The sequence below is a fragment of the Chlorocebus sabaeus genome, chromosome 11 (assembly GCF_047675955.1).
Source record: "Chlorocebus sabaeus isolate Y175 chromosome 11, mChlSab1.0.hap1, whole genome shotgun sequence".
Taxonomy (NCBI): Eukaryota; Metazoa; Chordata; class Mammalia; order Primates; family Cercopithecidae; genus Chlorocebus; species Chlorocebus sabaeus.
Window position 1 is genome coordinate 11,106,455 of NC_132914.1, and position 18,938 is coordinate 11,125,392.

An 18,938-nucleotide genomic window follows, 5' to 3' on the forward strand; every position below is an offset into this window, starting at 1 on the left:
TAAGTTTCTGAAACCCACACCAAGTCTACCCTCTGCATAGAAGCTTTCTTCATCCTGCTTGGGCTCTGACACTCCATGCAGGTCCTCCATCCCCCAGCAACAATGCCCACCTTCCGCTACTTAGGATCTGAGTTCCCTCACTGGGCTACCCCACCCCATAGACACCCTCCTTATCATGCTTGGTCTCTGAAACCCACACCAGGTCTACCCTCTGCAAGGATGCTCTCTCTCCTCATCCTGCTTAAGTGCTGAGTCCCAACCCCAACGGGGCCAACACTAGGCATGGGTGTCCTCCTCACCTCTCCCACGTGCTGACATACACGCCAGGCTGGCCCCAGAGTACTCTGCTTGCGACTCTGACTCCCTAGAGAAGGTGACCTCATACATGAATGCCCTCCTCACCCTGCTTGCCCTCCAAGTCACTACACCTGCCTCTCCCACCACCTCTCAGGCTCTGACTTCTCACATCAGGCTACCCCTCCTATGGACACCCTCGTCGATCTTATCCTCTGACACCCTGCACTGGGCCATTGTCAGGAGTGGACATCTCCTCGCTCTGGTTCTCCATGCCAGAACGCTTTCCCACCCCCACGGGGTGTTCTTCTCACTCTGCTTGGGCTCCAGCACCACTGTCAGGCCAATACCCTGCATAGTCACCCTTTTCACCCTGCTAAAGTTCTCACCCTGTGCCAGCCAGGCCACTCCTGCTCTCCCAGCTACCTCAACACAGACACCTCTCTTGCTACTGCTTTGTTTAGAACCAAATTATTTAGTAAGAAAAGGGAAAAGGGAATGACAAAGCATAAGGGAAGGATAAGAGAATTTTAAGTTCTCCACAATTAATTATTGGACCTAACCAGCATGTGCACGTAGACAGGTATACATGCACACATACTCCCTGAAATAATGATCATTGATTCTCAGAGGCTTTAAATCTAAGCTCATAATTAGAAAGCAAACCATATTCCTAAAATTATAGCTCTCTCCCTGGAATGTCACGTTATAACTGGATTACACTGTATCACCAACAACCCCAAAATCCAAGTGGCTTACAACACAAACATGTATTTCTCACTCACATTGCACATGTGCTTAGGGTCACCATGGAGCTGACTGCAACTCGGCTTGGCTCCTTTCCAAGTGTTTTCTCATTCTGGAAGCTGAGATCACAGAATAGCTCCTTGTAAGCTGGACCATGTAGTAGCATCCTTTATTCATATAAGGTGTACATTGTATTTGCTCTGATTCTGTTGGCCAATGCAAGTTATCTGTAAGCGAGACAGATATACTTTGTCTACAGAAAGATATGTCAAGGGTATCAAAGTTAGATCCTTTCACAAAGGAGAACATAAACATTTGGAAACAATAATAGAATCTACCCCCCTATCCCTTTAAATTATTTATCCAAGAGATCTCTTGGGCAGTGATCTCCAAAATAGGGTGCAAGTACTTTAGGCAGTATAAAAGAGGATCTGCTAAGGCACAGAGATAAAACACTAAACATCTATTTATACTGATTTAAAGTTTTAAGGAAAATAAGCTTTACTAGTATTAATTGCATGTCATGTGTGGTATGGCACCTATTAAGAGGGAAGACTGGAAGTTCCACAACTCTGAGAGGTTGACCGTGTGCCTTTACTTGTTCGTTTACTCTCTGAATATTGTATCCTGCTGCAGTTAACCTGGGTAGTAAAGAATTTGCCTGGATCTTAACCCCACTTCCTGGGAGGTAGCCTTTAAATCCTTAGAATTTTCCAAGTAATAGGATTGTCTTTGTTATTCATGGTGGGCCCGTATACCTCATGCTAATGAGGTCTCTCATGATGGGCTCCAAGATAGTTTATGCTAAGAAGGTGATTCAGGATAGGGCTGGCCATGCTGGAAAGACCAGCCATGTGATTGGAGCACTGGGGCCTTGAGCCGTATTATATCAGCCCAGGTGGGGAAGGGAAGCTAGAGACTGAGTTCAACTTGTGACCAACGGTTCAATCAATCATGCCTACATAATGGACCCCAATAAAAACTCTGGACATTGAAGCTCCCCTGGTTGGCAATACTCTGTGTATTATCACACATTAAAGTTCTAAGAAAGTGATATATCGATGGGGTCAGTGGAAATTTCCATTTAGGACTCTCTCAGGCCTTACCCCATGCATCTCTCCCTCTGGCTGATTCTGATTTGTATCCTTTTGCTATAACAAAACTGCAGTCATAAGCATGACACTATCCTGAGTTCAGTGAGTCATTCTAATAAATCATAAAACCTGAAGTGATCATGGGAATCCCCAAATTTGTAGTCAGTTGATCAGGAGTGAGGACACCCCTGGGAACCCCTGAACTTGGGGCTGGTATCTGAAGTAATGGCAGTCTTATGAAGGCCATGCTCTCAACCTTTGAAATTTGGCCTAAGTTCAGGCAGTTGATATCAGAAGTCAATTTAATAGCTCAGTATTGTTAATTTTATGAAAACAAGATATTTGTTAGACTATTTATATTGATATGATGGCAAGTGACCATTTTGTTCACTGTGAAAGTAATCTCAGTATTTAGAAGTAAGGATGGAGTAAATAGGGCACTTTTATTTTTACTTCAAAGTTTTTTTACTGTTTGATATTTTATAAGCATGTATTTCTTTCCTAATAAAAAGACACAGGCTAGGCATGGTGGCTCACGCCTGTAATCTGAGCACTTTGGAGGCCGAGGCCGGTGGATCACCTAAGGTCAGGAGTTCGAGACCAGTCTGACCAACATGGTGAAACCCCATCACTACTAAAAATACAAAATTAACCAGGCGTGGTGGTGCATGCCCATAATCCCAACTACAGGGAGGCTGAGGCAGGAGAATCACTTGAACCTAGGAGGCAGAGGTTGCAGTGAGCCGAGATCGCACCATTGCACTCCAGCCTGGGCAATAGGAGTGAAGCTCTGTCTCAGAAAACAAAAGCAAACAAACAAAAAAATCTATCTTATTTTCACCAAAGATGAGACTAAGACCATTTTTGCAGCAAGACTAGTTAATTCAGCTGGTATAGTGTTTTGTTCAGAGGAACTGCTTAAGGAAACAGATCTTTTGTGTCTGGATTCTTTCATTTAGCATAGTGTTTTTGAGGTTCATCCATGTTATAGCTCAAATCAGTTTCTCAGTCCATTAGTGTTGTAGCTGCAAGACTAGTTAATTCAGCTGGTATAGTATTTTGTTCAGAGGAACTGCTTAAGAAAACAGATCTTTTGTGTCTGGATTCTTTCATTTAGCGTAGTGTTTTTGAGGTTCATCCGTGTTATAGCTCAAATCAGTTTCTCAGTCCATTAGTGTTGTAGCAACAAAATACCTGAGACTGGGTAATTTATAAGGAAGAGAAATTTATTTTCTCAGTTCTGGAGGCTGGGAAGCCCAAGATCAAGGCACCAGCATGTTCAGTTACCTGGTGATTATTGTATCTTCTAAGGGGAAGAACTCCATGTCTTCACATGGCAGAAGGTAGATGGGCAAGAGATACACCAGCAATGCATGATACTTGTTTTATAGGAGCCTTAATTCCATCCGCAAAGCCCTCATGGCCTAACCACCTCTAAAAGGGCCCATCTCTTAATATCATCACACTGGCAATACCTGAGTTTTGGAGGAGGATGTGGTTTGGATCTGTGTCCCCACCAAATCTCACATCAAATTGTAATCCTCGGTGTTGGAGGTGGGCCTGGTAGGAAGTGACTGAATCATGGGGGTAGATTTCCCCCTTGGTAGTATCCTCGCCATAGTGAGTTCTCATGAGATCTGGTTGCTTAAAACTGTGTGGCACCTCACCCCTCTCTCTCTTCCTCCTGCTCTGGTCGTGTGAAGTGCCTTGCTCCCACTTTGCCTTCCACCATGATTGGAAGCTTCCTGAGGCCTCCTCAGTAAGCAGAAGCTGCTATGCTTCCTGTATAGCCTGCAGAACTGTAAGCCAATGAAACCTCTTTTCTTTATGAATTACCTAGTCTCAGGTTTTCTTTATAGCAGTGCAAGAATAGACTAACACAGAGGGGGACACATTTAAACCACAGCAATCAGTAATTCATTCTTTTTTATGGACAAATAATATTCCACTGTATGTTGAATCTCACCCTGACAATGTAAATTATTAGCTTATCTTCACAGGTAGAAGACAAGAATAAGACTAGAAATCATCCCTCTGTCTACTCCCAGATGAATGCATAAATGACTTTTCCTTTACTCCTACTTTTCACATGTGAAATGTAGATTCACTGAGTGCTAATCAGAGCCTCACAAGAAAGTAACCACCTGCCTCCTTGTCTGCTCTGCCTTGTCTTTTTTCCCCCTTACCTCCTTCCCCTCCTGCTTGCTCTTTTCCCTTAAAATACTGGTCCTCAAAACCCTCTTTGGAAAAAGCACCGATCGCAGATGCTTCTGTGATTTGTGTTTCGTTCCTGGGCATGTCCTCAACCTTGCCAAAATAAACCTGTAAATCAGTTGAGACCTGCCTCAGTCACTTTTTTGTTTACACAAGGAATGGTTGTCATTCTTTTTGGCATCTAACTCTCCTTATGTTTGAAGAATATTCCCACTTTATGAAACAGAGCCCTTCATATTCTACAACAGTTGCAAATCCAGGCATTTGCTTTCAGAAACTGTACCATACATACTTGAAAGCTACAGATCTTCAGGGAAATAGAGGAAATTTGAGATTTATTATCCAATCTGGCTGAAGCTGAGAAAAGAGGAAGTACTACTAGTATTAACAGATGGGACTTGGTAGTCCTTGTCATGCAAAGACAAAATAGGCAAATTGAAACACATTATCACCTCAAACAAAGTTCCCATTGAAGACAAGCCTTTAAGAGCCCAAGCAGGCCAGGAGCATTGGCTCACACCTGTAATCCCAGCACCTTGGGAGGCCAAGGCAGGTGGATCGCCTGAGGTCAGGAGTTCGAGACCAGCATGGCCAACATGGTGAAACCCCATCTCTACTAAAAATACAAAAATTAGCCAGGTGTGCTGGTGAGCACCTGTAATCCCAGCTACTTGGGAGGCTGAAGCAGGAGAATCACTTGAACCCAGGAGACAGAAGTTGCAGTGAGCCAAGATAGTGCCACTGCACTCCAGCCTGCATGACACAGCGAGACTTCACTTCAAAAAAAAAAAAAAAAAAAAGAGCCCAAGCAACCCCAAGGGAAAGAATTTAAGAACTGTAGAGTAGAATAGTTGCTTCTTATGGCACTGGATAACCCAAAGGAAGAGAGTAACAAATTCAATAGATCCTAAATTCTTGGCCCAAGGTAAAAACTGAAAACTAGAATTTCTATAACTCTATTAAAAGAATTCTTTATTGCTTGTAGCTGCAGGCTGAAGAGGCCAAAAACCAAAGTTTTAGTTGGACTCTATGGTTAAATATTGCAAATCCAGTTGAATTCAAGCTTTGCTATGTCTCTTAAGTGAAAAACGAGAGGCTTGATTGTAATAAAATGTGATCTCAAGAACTGATAAAGAAATATATGGAGGATACTCATATATTGCCCAAAGCATCACAAACATTCCAAGTCCACGAAGTTTCCTATCCCCACAAAAGCAGCAGGTATAGTGAGAGCCTGAAGTCACCCTCTGGTTATCTCCCAAATTCCTGTTGTCCAGAATCCCCACACTATCTCCCTGACCTGTGAAGCAAGGTCCATTATGATGGAAAACCAAACTGAAGTTCTGAACTTCCCCTTCCTAGTAAAATAAAATCAAAAGCAGTAAAGCATCTATAATGAAAGCACAAAGATTAGTATAACTAGCAAAGGATTCAAAACTGAAGCATAAGCAATTTCTGTTATATTCTTGATTTAAGTCACTCATCTTGCCCATATAGATGGGTCATAAAGAATGGGAGTAGATCACCATTCATTTAATCAGGGGGTGACTCCAATTGTAGCTGCTTTCCAAATGCGAGGTCTAGAGCAAGTCAACACAGTACTTGGTGCTTAATATAAACCTATTAATGTCCAGGTACGGTGACTCACGCCTGAAATCCTCACACTTTGGGAAGCCGAGACAGAAGGATTGCTTGAGTCCAGATCTTTGAGACCAGCCTGGGCAACACAGTAAGACCCCACCTCTACAAAAATGAAAAATAAAAATTAGGCCGGGTGTGGTGGCTCATGCCTGTAATCCTAGCACTCTGGGAGGCCGAGGCAGGTGGATCATTTGAGTTCAGGAGTTCAAGACCAGCCTGGCCAACACAGTAAAATCCTATCTCTACTAAAAATACAAAAATTAGCCAGGCAGTAGTGGCACGTGCCTGTAATCCCAGCTACTCAGGAGGCTGAGGCAGGAGAATCGCTTGAGCCTGGGAGGCAGAGGTTGCAGTGAGCCAAGATCACACCATTGCACTCCAGTCTGGGTGACAGAGTGAGATCCTGTCTCAAAAAGTATATATATATATTAAAAATTAGCCAGGCGTGGTGGTACACACCTATAGTCCCAGCTCCTTAGGAGGCTGAGGTGGGAGGATCAGTTGAGCCCAAGAGGTGGAGGCTGCGGTGAGTTGTGATCGTGTCACTGCACTCCAGCCTGGACAACAGAGCAAGACTGTCTAGAAAAAATTAAATATATATCTATATGACACATATGTATACTATCTGGTGGATATTATTTCTTCCAGTTAATAAATAAGCTAAAAATCATAATCAAATTGCTTTTCTCCTGGCAGAAACAACATACCTTCATCATCTTCAGGTCTATATAACTCTTCAGATCTATATAACTCTTTCAATCTGGCCTACCATTTATCCTGCAGAAAACTTAAACATCTCACCATTTTACAGGATATCCTGCTGGTTCACTCCATTGATGATATCCTACAGATGCTACAAGGAAAGTAGGACAATATGGTACCCTAAATGCCTTGGTAAGCCTCATGCCATTGAAGTCTTGGTCTATCAGGCAGTGGTTCTCAGTGTGGTCCTAAACCAACAGTATCACCTGGGAACTTGTTAGAAATGCATATTCTTAGGTTCCACCTTAGATGTACTGAATCCATAATTTTGAAGATGGGGCCCAAAAATTGGTGTTTTAACCATTCCTTCAGTTGATTCTGATTGATGTCTGGAGCACTTAAATATCTCCTCCAAAATATCAAATAATTTGCCATTTTAAAAGGCAGGATTCATAGGCCTCTCTGAATTTTTAAGGCAAATATATTTCACATTTGGGTGTTCAAACATATTTGCTAGAAAACTGAAAATCCTCCAGGATTTGGTGACATACTGAAAAGGCTGTTCAGGTGGTCCAGGCCACAGGTAGACAGTCTGCACTTAGCCCTAACAAATTAGTGGCGCTTGAACCCTCTTTGGCAAATCCATGTAGATTGGAGCCTAAAGCAAACCAACCTGGAGATTGGTAGGAGAATTCAAAGGAGGCCAGTAGGATATTTTAAGCAAGTCATTCCCTCTCAGCAAGTAATCGGTCTATTCTTGAAAAATGCTATTGGGTCCTTGCTGAATCAGAATATATCAACATGGGACAACAGGTAAAGACGCAACTTGAGGTAACCTTCACGAGCTGAGAGTCACCTAATTGGAGTAGAAAATCATTCGCTGCAGTAATGGCTAAGGGTGTGGATTTAAATACACACAAAGATGAGGAAACAAGGCCTTGGACAAGCACTAAGCAAGGAGTTGGAATTGAGACTTCTCTATAATTCAGAATTTTTGCAAAACTGTAAATTAAGTGAAAGGGAAACTAGAAAGTAATACCTCTCCCTGGGCTGTAGGTGAAAAAGGAAAAATTCGTAGGAAAGTACAAGGTGAGTCTACAATATTTTGTTCCATCAGAAATAAAGGAATTGCTCAAACATGAATGCAAGTATGTCAAAAAGCAACAAATTAGCTTGAAGGGTACTAGGCAATGTTAGGGCAATGTGGGCACTGTATGGACGCCTCTTTTGTAGGTATCACATCTTCACCTTTTACTTCAGCTCTTGCTACAGAAACCAACCTCGGGCAAGTGCAACCTGATAACACCTTGCCTCAGTCAACCATGAATCTCTTGCTTTCTGTCCCAGGGCTCCTCTGACATTACAAGTACGGATGTGCCCCGGACAGAACAAACCTGAAACTGTGCGGGTGCCAACACCCCATGAGGAAACCCTGATCCAATGACGGAAGGAAGCTAGTGGATAAATTGTCCCCTCTTTTATCACTTGGGGACACAATTTTAAGGTGCATTTTACACAGCTCCTCAGAGCTCCAGAAGAATTGAGTCCCAGTTGTCCAAAACAGTAACCAACTTAATAATGCACCCTTGGCCGGGCGTGGTGGCTCAAGCCTGTAATCCCAGCACTTTGGGAGGTCGAGACGGGCGGATCACGAGGTCAGGAGATCTAGACCATTCTGGCTAACACGGTGAAACCCCGTCTCTACTGAAAAATACAAAAAACTAGCCGGGCGAGGTGGCGGGCGCCTGTAGTCCCAGCTACTCGGGAGGCTGAGGCAGGAGAATGGCGTAAACCCGGGAGGCACAGCTTGCAGTGAGCCGAGATCCGGCCACTGCACTCCAGCCCGGGCGACAAAGCGAGACTCCGTCTCAAAAAAAAAAAAAAAAAAAAAAATAATAATAATAATAATACACCCTTGTATTAGCTTTCCCTCTTCCCTATTTAACTCTTCTAGTCTCTCATTCCTGTTAGGCAATAAGAACCTGGGTAGGGGGTGAGAGGGCAGTAAGATTCAAGAAGAGAGAAATCTGAAAAGTGAGCAGATTGCTACAACTGCTTTATTCTGAGGTTTGCTAATTCTGAGCGCAGGCAGGAGGCTGAGAATCTGGGTTTTGTACCCACAGATGGCTGCTGCTAGGGGACCAAAAAGCCATCAGAGCTTTTGGTAGAGCTTTCAGGAGACTTGAAATACATTGCTAATTTCTCCCTAGAACATTTTCTGAATTTAAAGACTGTACAACTCAACACTAAAACAAAAACAAATCACCTAAGCAGAAAGCGAGATTTGTCAAAATGTCAACAATTGTTAAATATGGATGATGGATATATGGGTATTATTTGTATTATTCATTCAACTTCTGTTTGAAAATATTCATGATAAAAAGTGGAAGGGAAAATTCCAGGCCTCTGTGTATGTAAGTTTGGAGTACCAACTTATATTATCTATAATATAGGTAATTTTGGAGTACAAACTTACATGACTTATGATATAAAGGAGACTCTGAGCCAGGAATTTAACTTAAAATTAGGTCTCAATCTGATAATAACCTTAAGGACTTAGAAAAGGCAAATACAAAACCACTCCAAAGAAATACTCCCACAACTGCAGTAGAACAGGATTGCCCATAAGAAAAACACACTAAAGACAAACTCACAACTAAAACTTAAACACAAGACAACACATGAAAAAAAGATAATAAAGAAATATATGAAAAGAGCACAACCTCGCTATAGTAAGAGAAATGAATATATTTTTCACCCAATATATTAAATATTTTTTAAATAATGTGTTGACAAAATAGAGAAACAAACAGCCTCAGAATTTATATTAAGTATATGAATTAGGCAGTAGATAATATAGAAATAAATCTATCAAAATTTTAAACATTGTGGGAGGAAGGAAGGGAGGCAAGGGTTGAAACACTATTGGATACTATGCTCACTACCTGAGTGATGGGATCAGTCACATCCCAAACTTCAGCATCAGGCAATATTACCCACGTAGGCCACATGTGGTGGCTCACGCCTGTAATCCTAGAACTTTGGGAGGCCGAGGTGGGCGGATCACCTGAGGTCAAGAGTTTGAGACCAGCCTGACCAACATGGAGAAACCCCATCTCTACTAAAAATACAAAATTACCCGGGTGTGGTGACACACGCCTGTAGTCCCAGCTACTCGGGAGGATGAGGCAGGAGAATTGCTTGAATCCGGGAGGTGGAGGCTGCAGTGAGCAGAGATTGCCCCATTGCACCCAGCCTGGGCAACAAGAGCAAAGCTCTGTCTCCAAAAAAAAAAAACAATATGTGTGTGTGTGTGTGTGTGTGTATATATACACATATATGTACATATATGTGTATATATACATATATATACACAGTCACATAACAAACCTGCACATGGACCCCCTGAGCCTAAAAAAACAGTTGAAACTTTTTTTTTAATTAATCACATTTCACCCACCAAGTCCATTTTTGGGGAATCTATCCTTTAAATTTTCATTTAAGTATATTTATATGTAAAAGATGTTCAGTGTAAAATTTAGTGTCAAAAACGTGGGAAATGTTACTATCAATGAGGACAGTGGTTAAATATATTATACATTAGAGAACCTGAATAGTTCTAAACATAAACTAAACATAAGTAAATACAAATGCACGGGCAAAGAAAGAACTTCACAACATTGTTAATTTTTACAATAATAATATAAATAATTTACGTGTCATTTTTATTTTATTTATTAAAGGATCTTTGCATAGGCAGATACACACAGAGAATGCTTTAAAAAATGTCTAGAAGGCCAGGCACTGTGGCTCACACCTGTAATCCCAGCACTTTGGGAGGCCGAGGCGGGTGGACCATCTGAGGTCAGGAGTTCAAGGCCAGCTTGGCCAACATGGTGAAACCCCGTGTCCACTAAAATACAAAAATTAGCCAGAGGTGGTGGTGCACGCCTGTAATCGCAGCTATTTGGGAGGCTGAGGCAGGAGAATCACTTGAACCGCACTGTTCTATATACTTTATCATGTCTTTATCATGATGTCTTTATCATGTGACAAACACCATATTAGGAGTTAGGGGATAGGGGGAAGGAAGGGACATGATTCCTAATTTAAAAACTTGATGTCTAATAGAGAAGCATGTAAATAAATAATTTCAATACAATGGGAGAAGCACAAGACCTAGTTATACACTGCCGTGGTGGCACAAAGGAGAAAGAAGAGGTGGTTTCTGCCTGAGCTTATGAGGAAAGGTTCCGTAGTGGATGAACAGGAACTTGGGAAAAAAAGTATTCGAGGCAGAAAGACCAGAGAGTGTAAAGGCACTGTAGTATGAAATAGTGCAGCATATAATTAGATCAGTCTGGCTGGAATATTAATATGAAAATGGTGGTTTCCTTTTTAGAAAATGAACGTACAGAGGTAGGCCACAATCAATTCATTAATTATTATCCTTGACACTAGCATGTTGTCACTTTAGGTACAAATTAGTAAAGTTTTTTTAACCTCTCTGTGCCTCTGTTTCCTCACCTGCGAAATACGGATAACCCTACTACCCATCCCAGAGGGTAAGAATTAAGAAATCCCAGAAGTAAGAATCCCAGGGGTTTGTGTGAAGATTGAGTGAGACAATCTTTATAAAGCACTTAGCTAGTCCCTAGCAAATGATCGGTGCTCAAAAAATACAGGATAAGAAGACAGTTGGTTTGGGGTTTCTTACTTATGTGGAAAGGTATATAGTATAAAAGCTAAAAAAGGGGTTGAGCAGGATTACAAAGAAAATAAGAATTTAAATCCTTTCAGAATCCATCTGAAACATGTCTCAGAAGCGTGTCTCCCTATCATCCCTTACTCCTGATTTCTCCTCTATTAGATGACTCTTCCTACTTCCTGCCCCAATCTTGGGCATCTACCTCACTTCTAAGACAATGATAAAAAAAAAACTCCTGTGATTTTGCCCTTACACCATCCCATTACACACCTGGACAGCCAGAATTAGAAGCAGTACTAGTACTAGCAACAAATATTTAAATGGAGCTTACCATATTCCAGGCCCTGTTCTAGGCACTTTAATTATTTTATATATTTATTTTTTAGAAAAAGCATCTCACTCTGTCACCCCAAGCTGGAGTGCAGTGACACCATCATAGCTCACTGTAACCTCAAAATCCTGGGCTCAAGCGATTCTCCCACCGTAGGCTCCTAAAGCACTGGGATTACAGAAGTGAGCCACCATGCCCAGCTAAGCAATTTAATTTTAAAATTTATTTTACGGTCACAATATTCCATAGGTACTATTTTCATTTTGTATATGAGGAAACTGAGGCAAACAAAGTTTAACTAATTTTTCCAAGGTCAAAAAGCCAATAAGTGGCAGAGACAAATTTTGTAGCAAAGTAGTCTGTCTTCTCCCAAATCCATGTTCCTGACCACAGCTCTTTACTGCCCATTAATCCTCTACTATGAGTGGAGCTAGGAGGAGGGGGGGTGTCATTAAAATTAAGTATATTCCCCATTCAAATATTTGTTAAAGTATTAAAGTATGAAGAATGGATCGTTTGGTACTTCATTTTCTGCCTGCCCAAACAGCTATTTTTCTACATTCTCAACAAACTTTGGATCAGTTACAGGCTTAGACTCCATAGACTAAATGTCCCATCCAGTCTTCATTTCTTTCTTTTTAAATTCTTTCCCTGTTCTCGTCCCATCTTAGATTGTTGAAAAAGAAAATAAAAAATAAAAAACAAATGCTTCCCCGCCACCAGGAGTCTGAGCAAATGCCTACAACTACTTCAGTTGCTAAGGAGGAGTATGCCCTCTAGTGGTCCAGTGTTAATATGCAGCCCGATGCAGCACTGACACTAAGTGCTTCAGTGACTTTTTTTCCAATAATAGGTACGTTGGCAGAATACACATAATAGGAAGAAAGAAAATGTTGACAAGCAAGCCAAAAAATCCATAGTGGGTCTTAATGCATTATTTTGTTTAATTGAGGAGATGATGTTATCCTTAGATTGATGAGGCAGAATATGAAGTCACAATGGACAATTATTTCACTACTGGCTCAGATGCAGGTAATTTAAATATACCAGAGCTTTTTGGAAAATATACCACCCTGTATTGTATGTCTTTGAAAAGGAAACTGGAGATGACAGTTCTAGCAAAATTTTGAAATAAATGCAAACCATAAAAATGCTGTGAAAATCATCTATATAAACCCAGGCTAAGGAACCACAAGTAAATAAAATTCTCCCTCTTTCCTTCCTTTGAATATGTGACTGATGGAGAATATGTGATTGATGGAGAACTCCCGAACATTAGTCCTATAGTCACATATGTATTTCCTTCATGTACAATTGAGAAGCAATTTTAAAAATGGTTTTTGAAAAGGCTAAAAAAACCTAAAACTTGAGCAAAGTGCAATGCAATTTTAGCCACTTATAATTAAAACGAGACAGTAAAGTACCAAATGTATCAGCAACCCTACTACATGATACCTGGTGTTCCTTCCCCAGGTCAAAAAGTCTATGTACCAAAGTAAAATCTGTCTTCATTACTACTTACTTGGCTCTCTCATATTGACTGGCTCTCAAGCACAAAAATAAGATTTTCTTTACTCAAAACCATAATTGCACAGAAATTAAACAACCTGCTCCTGAGTGACTTTTGGGTAAACAATAAAATTAAAGTGGAAATCAAGAAATTCTTTGAAATTAATGAGAAGTATATAATATACCATAATCTCTGGGACACAGCTAAAGCAGTTGTTAAGAGGGAAATTTATAGTGCTAAATGCCCACATCAAAAAGTTAGGAAGATCTCAAATGAACAACCTAACACCACTCTTAGAGGAACTAGAGAAACAAGAGCAAACCAATCCCAAAGCTAACAGAAATCAAGAAATAACCAAAACCAGAGCTGAACTGAAGAAACTGAGAAGCAAAGAGCCATACACAAGATCAAGAAATCCCGCAATTTGTTTTTTAAAAGAAAAAATAAGATTAATAGACCACTAGTTAGACTAATAAAGTGGGGGGGGGGGGGGGGAAGCAGAAGATCCGTGTAAATACAATCAGAATGACAAAAGGGGCATTACCGTTGGCCCCACAGAAATACAAAAAACCCTCAGAGACTGTTATGAACACCTCTATGCACACAAACTAGAAAACCTAGAAAAACTAGAAATGGATAAATTATTGGAAACATGCAGCCTCCCAAGATTGACCTGGGAAGAAATAAAATCCCTGAACAGATCAATAACAAGGTCTGAAATTGAATCAGTAATAAAAAGCCTACCAACCAGAAAAGGCCCAGGACCAGGTGGATTCATAGACAAATTCTACCAGATGTATAAAGAAGAGGTTCCTGACGGGCGCGGTGGCTCAAGCCTGTAATCCCAGCACTTTGGGAGGCCGAGACGGGCGGATCACAAGGTCAGGAGATGGAGACCATCCTGGCTAACCCGGTGAAACCCCGTCTCTACTAAAAAATACAAAAAACTAGCCGGGCGAGGTGGCGGGCGCCTATAGTCCCAGCTACTCGGGAGGCTGAGGCAGGAGAATGGCGTGAACCCGAAAGGCAGAGCTTGCAGTGAGCTGAGATCCAGCCACTGCACTCCAATTTGGGCGACAGAGCGAGACTCTGTCTCAAAAAAAAAAAAAAAAAAGAAGAAGAAGAAGAGGTTCCTGCTGAACTATTCCTACTGAAACTGTTCCAAAGAGTTGAGGAGGAAAGACTCATTGCTAACTCATTCTATGAAGCCAGTATCATCCTGATTCCAAAACCTGGCAGAGACAGGATAAAAAAAAGGAAACTGGGTCAATATCCTTGATGGGCACAGATGCAAAAATCATCAACAAAATACAAGCAAACCAAATCCAGTAGTATATCAAAAAGTTAATCCACCATTATCAAGTAGGCTTTGTCTCTGGGATGCAAGGTTGGTTCAACATACACAAATCCATAAATGTAATTTACCATATAAAGAAAACTAAAAACAAAAGCCACACAATCATCTAAATAGATGCAAAAAAGGCTTTTGATAAAATTCAACATTTCTTCATGTTAAAAACCCTCAACACACTAGGCATTGAAGGAATATACCACAAAATAATAACAGCCATCTATGACAGACCCACAGCCAACCTAATACTGAATGGGCAAAAGCTGGAAGCATTCTCCTTGAGAACTGGAACAAGACACAGATACCTGCTCTCACCATTTCTATGCAACATAGTACTGGAAGTCCTAGGCAGGACAATCAGGCAAGAAAAAGAAATAAAAGGTATCCAAATAGTAAGAGAGGAAATCAAATCATCTGTTTGCAGAAGAGATGATTCTATACTTAGAAAACCCATAGTCTCTGCCCAAAAGCTCCTAGATCTGATAAACAACTTTAGCAAAGTTTCAAGATAGAAAATCAGTGTACAAAAAATCCAATGTCCAAGCTGAGAGGCAAATCCAAAATGTAATTCCATTCAAAATAGCCACAAAAAATAATAATAATAAAATAAAATACCTAAGAATATAGCTAACCAGGGAGGTAAAAGATCTCTACAACAAGTATTACAAAACACTGTTCAAAGAAACCAGAGATGACACAAGCAAATGGAAAAATATTCCATGCTCATGGATAGGAAGAATCAATATTGTTAAAATGGCCATACTGCCCAAAGCAATTTACAGATTTGATGCTATTCCTATCAAACTACCAATGACATTCTTCACAGAACTTTTTAAAAACTATTCTAAAATTCATATGAAACCAAAAAAGAGTTCAAATAGCCAGGGCAATCCTAAGCAAAAAGAACAAAGCTGGGGGCATTGTGTTGCCTGACTTCAAACCATACTACAAGGCTACAGTAACCAAAACAGCATGGTACTGGTACAAAAACCGATGCAAAAACCAATGTAACAGAATAGAGAGTCCAGAAATAAAGCTGCACACCTACAACCATCTTATCTTTGACAAAGTTGACAAAAAACAAGCAATGGGGAAAGGATTCCCTTTTCAATAAATGGTGCTGGGATAACTGGCTAGCCATATACAGAAGACTGAAACTGGACCCCTTCCTTATGCTGCATACAAAAATCAACTCAAGAGGGATTAAATACTTAAATGTAAAACACAAAACTATAAAAACCCTGAAAGATAACCTAGGAAATATCATTCTGTACATAGGAATGGGCAAAGATTTCGTAAAGAATATGCCAAAACCAATTACAACAAAAACAAAAATTGACAAATGAAACCAAATTAAACTAAAGAGCTTCTGCAAAACAAAATGAACTATTCAAGAGTAAACAGACAACCAACAGAATGGGAGAATATATTTATAAACTATGCATCTGACGAAGATCTAATATCCAGAATCTATAAGAACTTAAGCAAATTAACAAGCAAAAAACAAAAAACCCCATTAAAAAGTTGGCAAAAGACAAGAACAGACACTTTTCAAAAGAAGACACATGGCCAACAAGCATGCGAAAAATTGCTCAATGTCACTAATCATTAGAGAAACACAAATCAAAACCACAATAAGATACTATCTCACACCAGTCAGAATGGCTATTATGAAAAACTCAAAATAATAGCTGTTGATGAGGCTGTGGGAAAAAGGGAACACTTATACACTACTGGTGGGAACATAAATTAGTTCAGCCGTTGTAGAAAGTAGTGTGGTGATTTCTCAAAGAACTTAGAACTACCATTCAACCCAGTAATCCCATTGTTGGGTGTATACTGAAAGGAATATAAATCATTCCACCATAAAAATACATGCATGCCACATACATATGTTCACTGCAGCACTATTCACAATAGCAAAGTCATGAAATCAACCTAAATGCCCATCAATGGTAGACTGGATAAAGAAAATGTGGTATATAATCACTATGGAATACTATGCTCCCATGAAAAAAGAAAAAGAACATGTCCTTGGCAGCAACATAGATAGAGTTGGAGGCCATAAACCTAAGTGAACTAATGCAGGAGTAGGAAACCAAATACCACATGTTCTCACTTATGAATGAGATCTAAACATTGAGTACATATGGACACAAAGAAAGGAACAACAGACATTGGGTCCCTGAGTGGGGAGGGAGGAGGAGGGAGAGGATTGAAAAACTACCTATCAAGTACTATGCTTATTACCTAGGTGACAAAATAATCTGCATATTCAACTCCCATGACATGCAATTTACCTATATAATAAACCTGCATATGTACATCTGAATCTAAAATAGAAGTTTTTTAAAAAAGAAAGAAAAGGTGCAGGGAAACATCAAAGATATGGTGGAGAAGGCAGGGATGGTTTGATTGTTTCTTGAAGAGAATCAACTGGCCTGTATTAGGATTCATGGAGAAGCTATAGGCTTTGATATGCACAGCAGCACCCAATTGGCTTGATTTGTAATGATGACCACAGAAACCAATTTATTTGCAAGGCATAAAGTAGCTGTTTGCCATCCTCAATACAGAGGAAAAATGGGGAAAATGCACTGGAATGAAAAAAGGAAAATAGAATTTAATTTATTCTGAGTTGACCTGCAATTCAATGTTAAGACCAAGCATTTGTCACAACTGGTGTATCTCATCCAGAAAACATTGAAGGTAATGAACTGAGCTTACTAAAATGTACTAACCCTCCCGGGTTCAAGCAATTCTCCCACCTCAGCCTCCCGAGTAGCTGGAACTACAGGTGCACGCCACCACACCCAGCTAATTTTTGTATTTTTAGTAAAGACAGGGTTTCACTATGTTGGCCAGGCTTGTCTCGAACTCTTGACCTCATGATCCACCTGCCTCGGCTTCCCAAAGTGCTGGGCTTACAGGCGTGAGTCACTGTGCCTGGCCTGTTACTTCTTTCTTTCTGCTAACTGTGGGCTTTTTCAAGTTCCTGTAGGTGTAACATTAGGTTGTTTGAGATCTTCCTTTTTTTCTTAATGTAGGTATTTAGCACTATAAACTTCCCTTTTAGAACTACTTTTGCTGCATCCCATAAATTTTGATATGCTGTGTTTCCACTTTAATTTGTCTCAATATTTTTTTTTTCTTTTTGATTCTTTGACCCATCGGTTGTTCAGGAAACTTTTTAATTTCCACGTATTTGTGAATGTTCTGGTTTTCATCCTGTTATTGATTTCTAATTTCATACTATTATAGTCAAAAGATACTCAACACGATTTCAATCTTAAATTTGTTAAGACTTGTTTTGTGACCAAACATATTTATACTGGAGAACATTCCACGTGCACTTGAGAAGCATGTGTGTTCTGCTACTGTTGAATAAATGTTATGTATATGTCTCTTAGGCCCATATTGTCCAAAGTGCAGCTCAAGTTCAATGTTTCCTCTTTGATTTTCTGTCTGACCTATCCATTGTTGAAAGTGGGGTATTCTATTGCTGTCTATTTCCCTCTTCAAGTCTGTTAAGAGCGCTGTTATGCCATTCTTTCGTTCCTTTACTTTCTTAATAAACTTGCTTTCTCTTTTTTAAAAAATCTGTTATTTGCTTGATATATTTTGATGCTCCAATCTTAAATGCACATATAATTGTTATATCATCTTGATGAATTTACCTCTTTAGGCCAGGCGCAATGGCTCACACCTGTAATCAGTACTTTGGGAGGCCGAGGTGGATGGATCACTTGAGGTCAGGAGTTCAAGACCAGCCTGGCCAACATGGCAAAACCCCATCTCTATTAAAAATACAAAAATTAGCCGGGCATGGTGGTACGTGGCTGTAGTCCCAGCTTCAGAAGGCTGAGGCAGGAGAATCACTTGAACCCAGGAGGCAGAGGTTGCAGTGAACTGAGATCATACCACTGCACTCCAGCCTGGGTGAGAGGGCAATTCTGTCTCAAAAAAAAAAATTTACCTCTTCGACATTTATGTAATGACCCTGTCTCTCACTCTTGTTATAGCTTTTTACTTAAAAGTCTATTTTGTCTGAAATACATCCAGTATTCCCCCTTATCCTCAGGGAATACATTCCAAGATCCCCCATGGATGCCTGAAACCACAGATAGTACTGAACCCTATATACATTATGTTTTCTCCTATATATACACACCTATGATAAAGTTTAGTTTATAAATTAGGCACAGCAAGAGATTAACAATAAGTAATAATAAAACAGAATAAATATAACAATATGCCAGAGTCACTACTCTTTTGCTTTGGGGCCACTATTAAGTAAAACAAGGGTTAACTGAACTTGTACAAGCATTGCATTACCACAACAATCA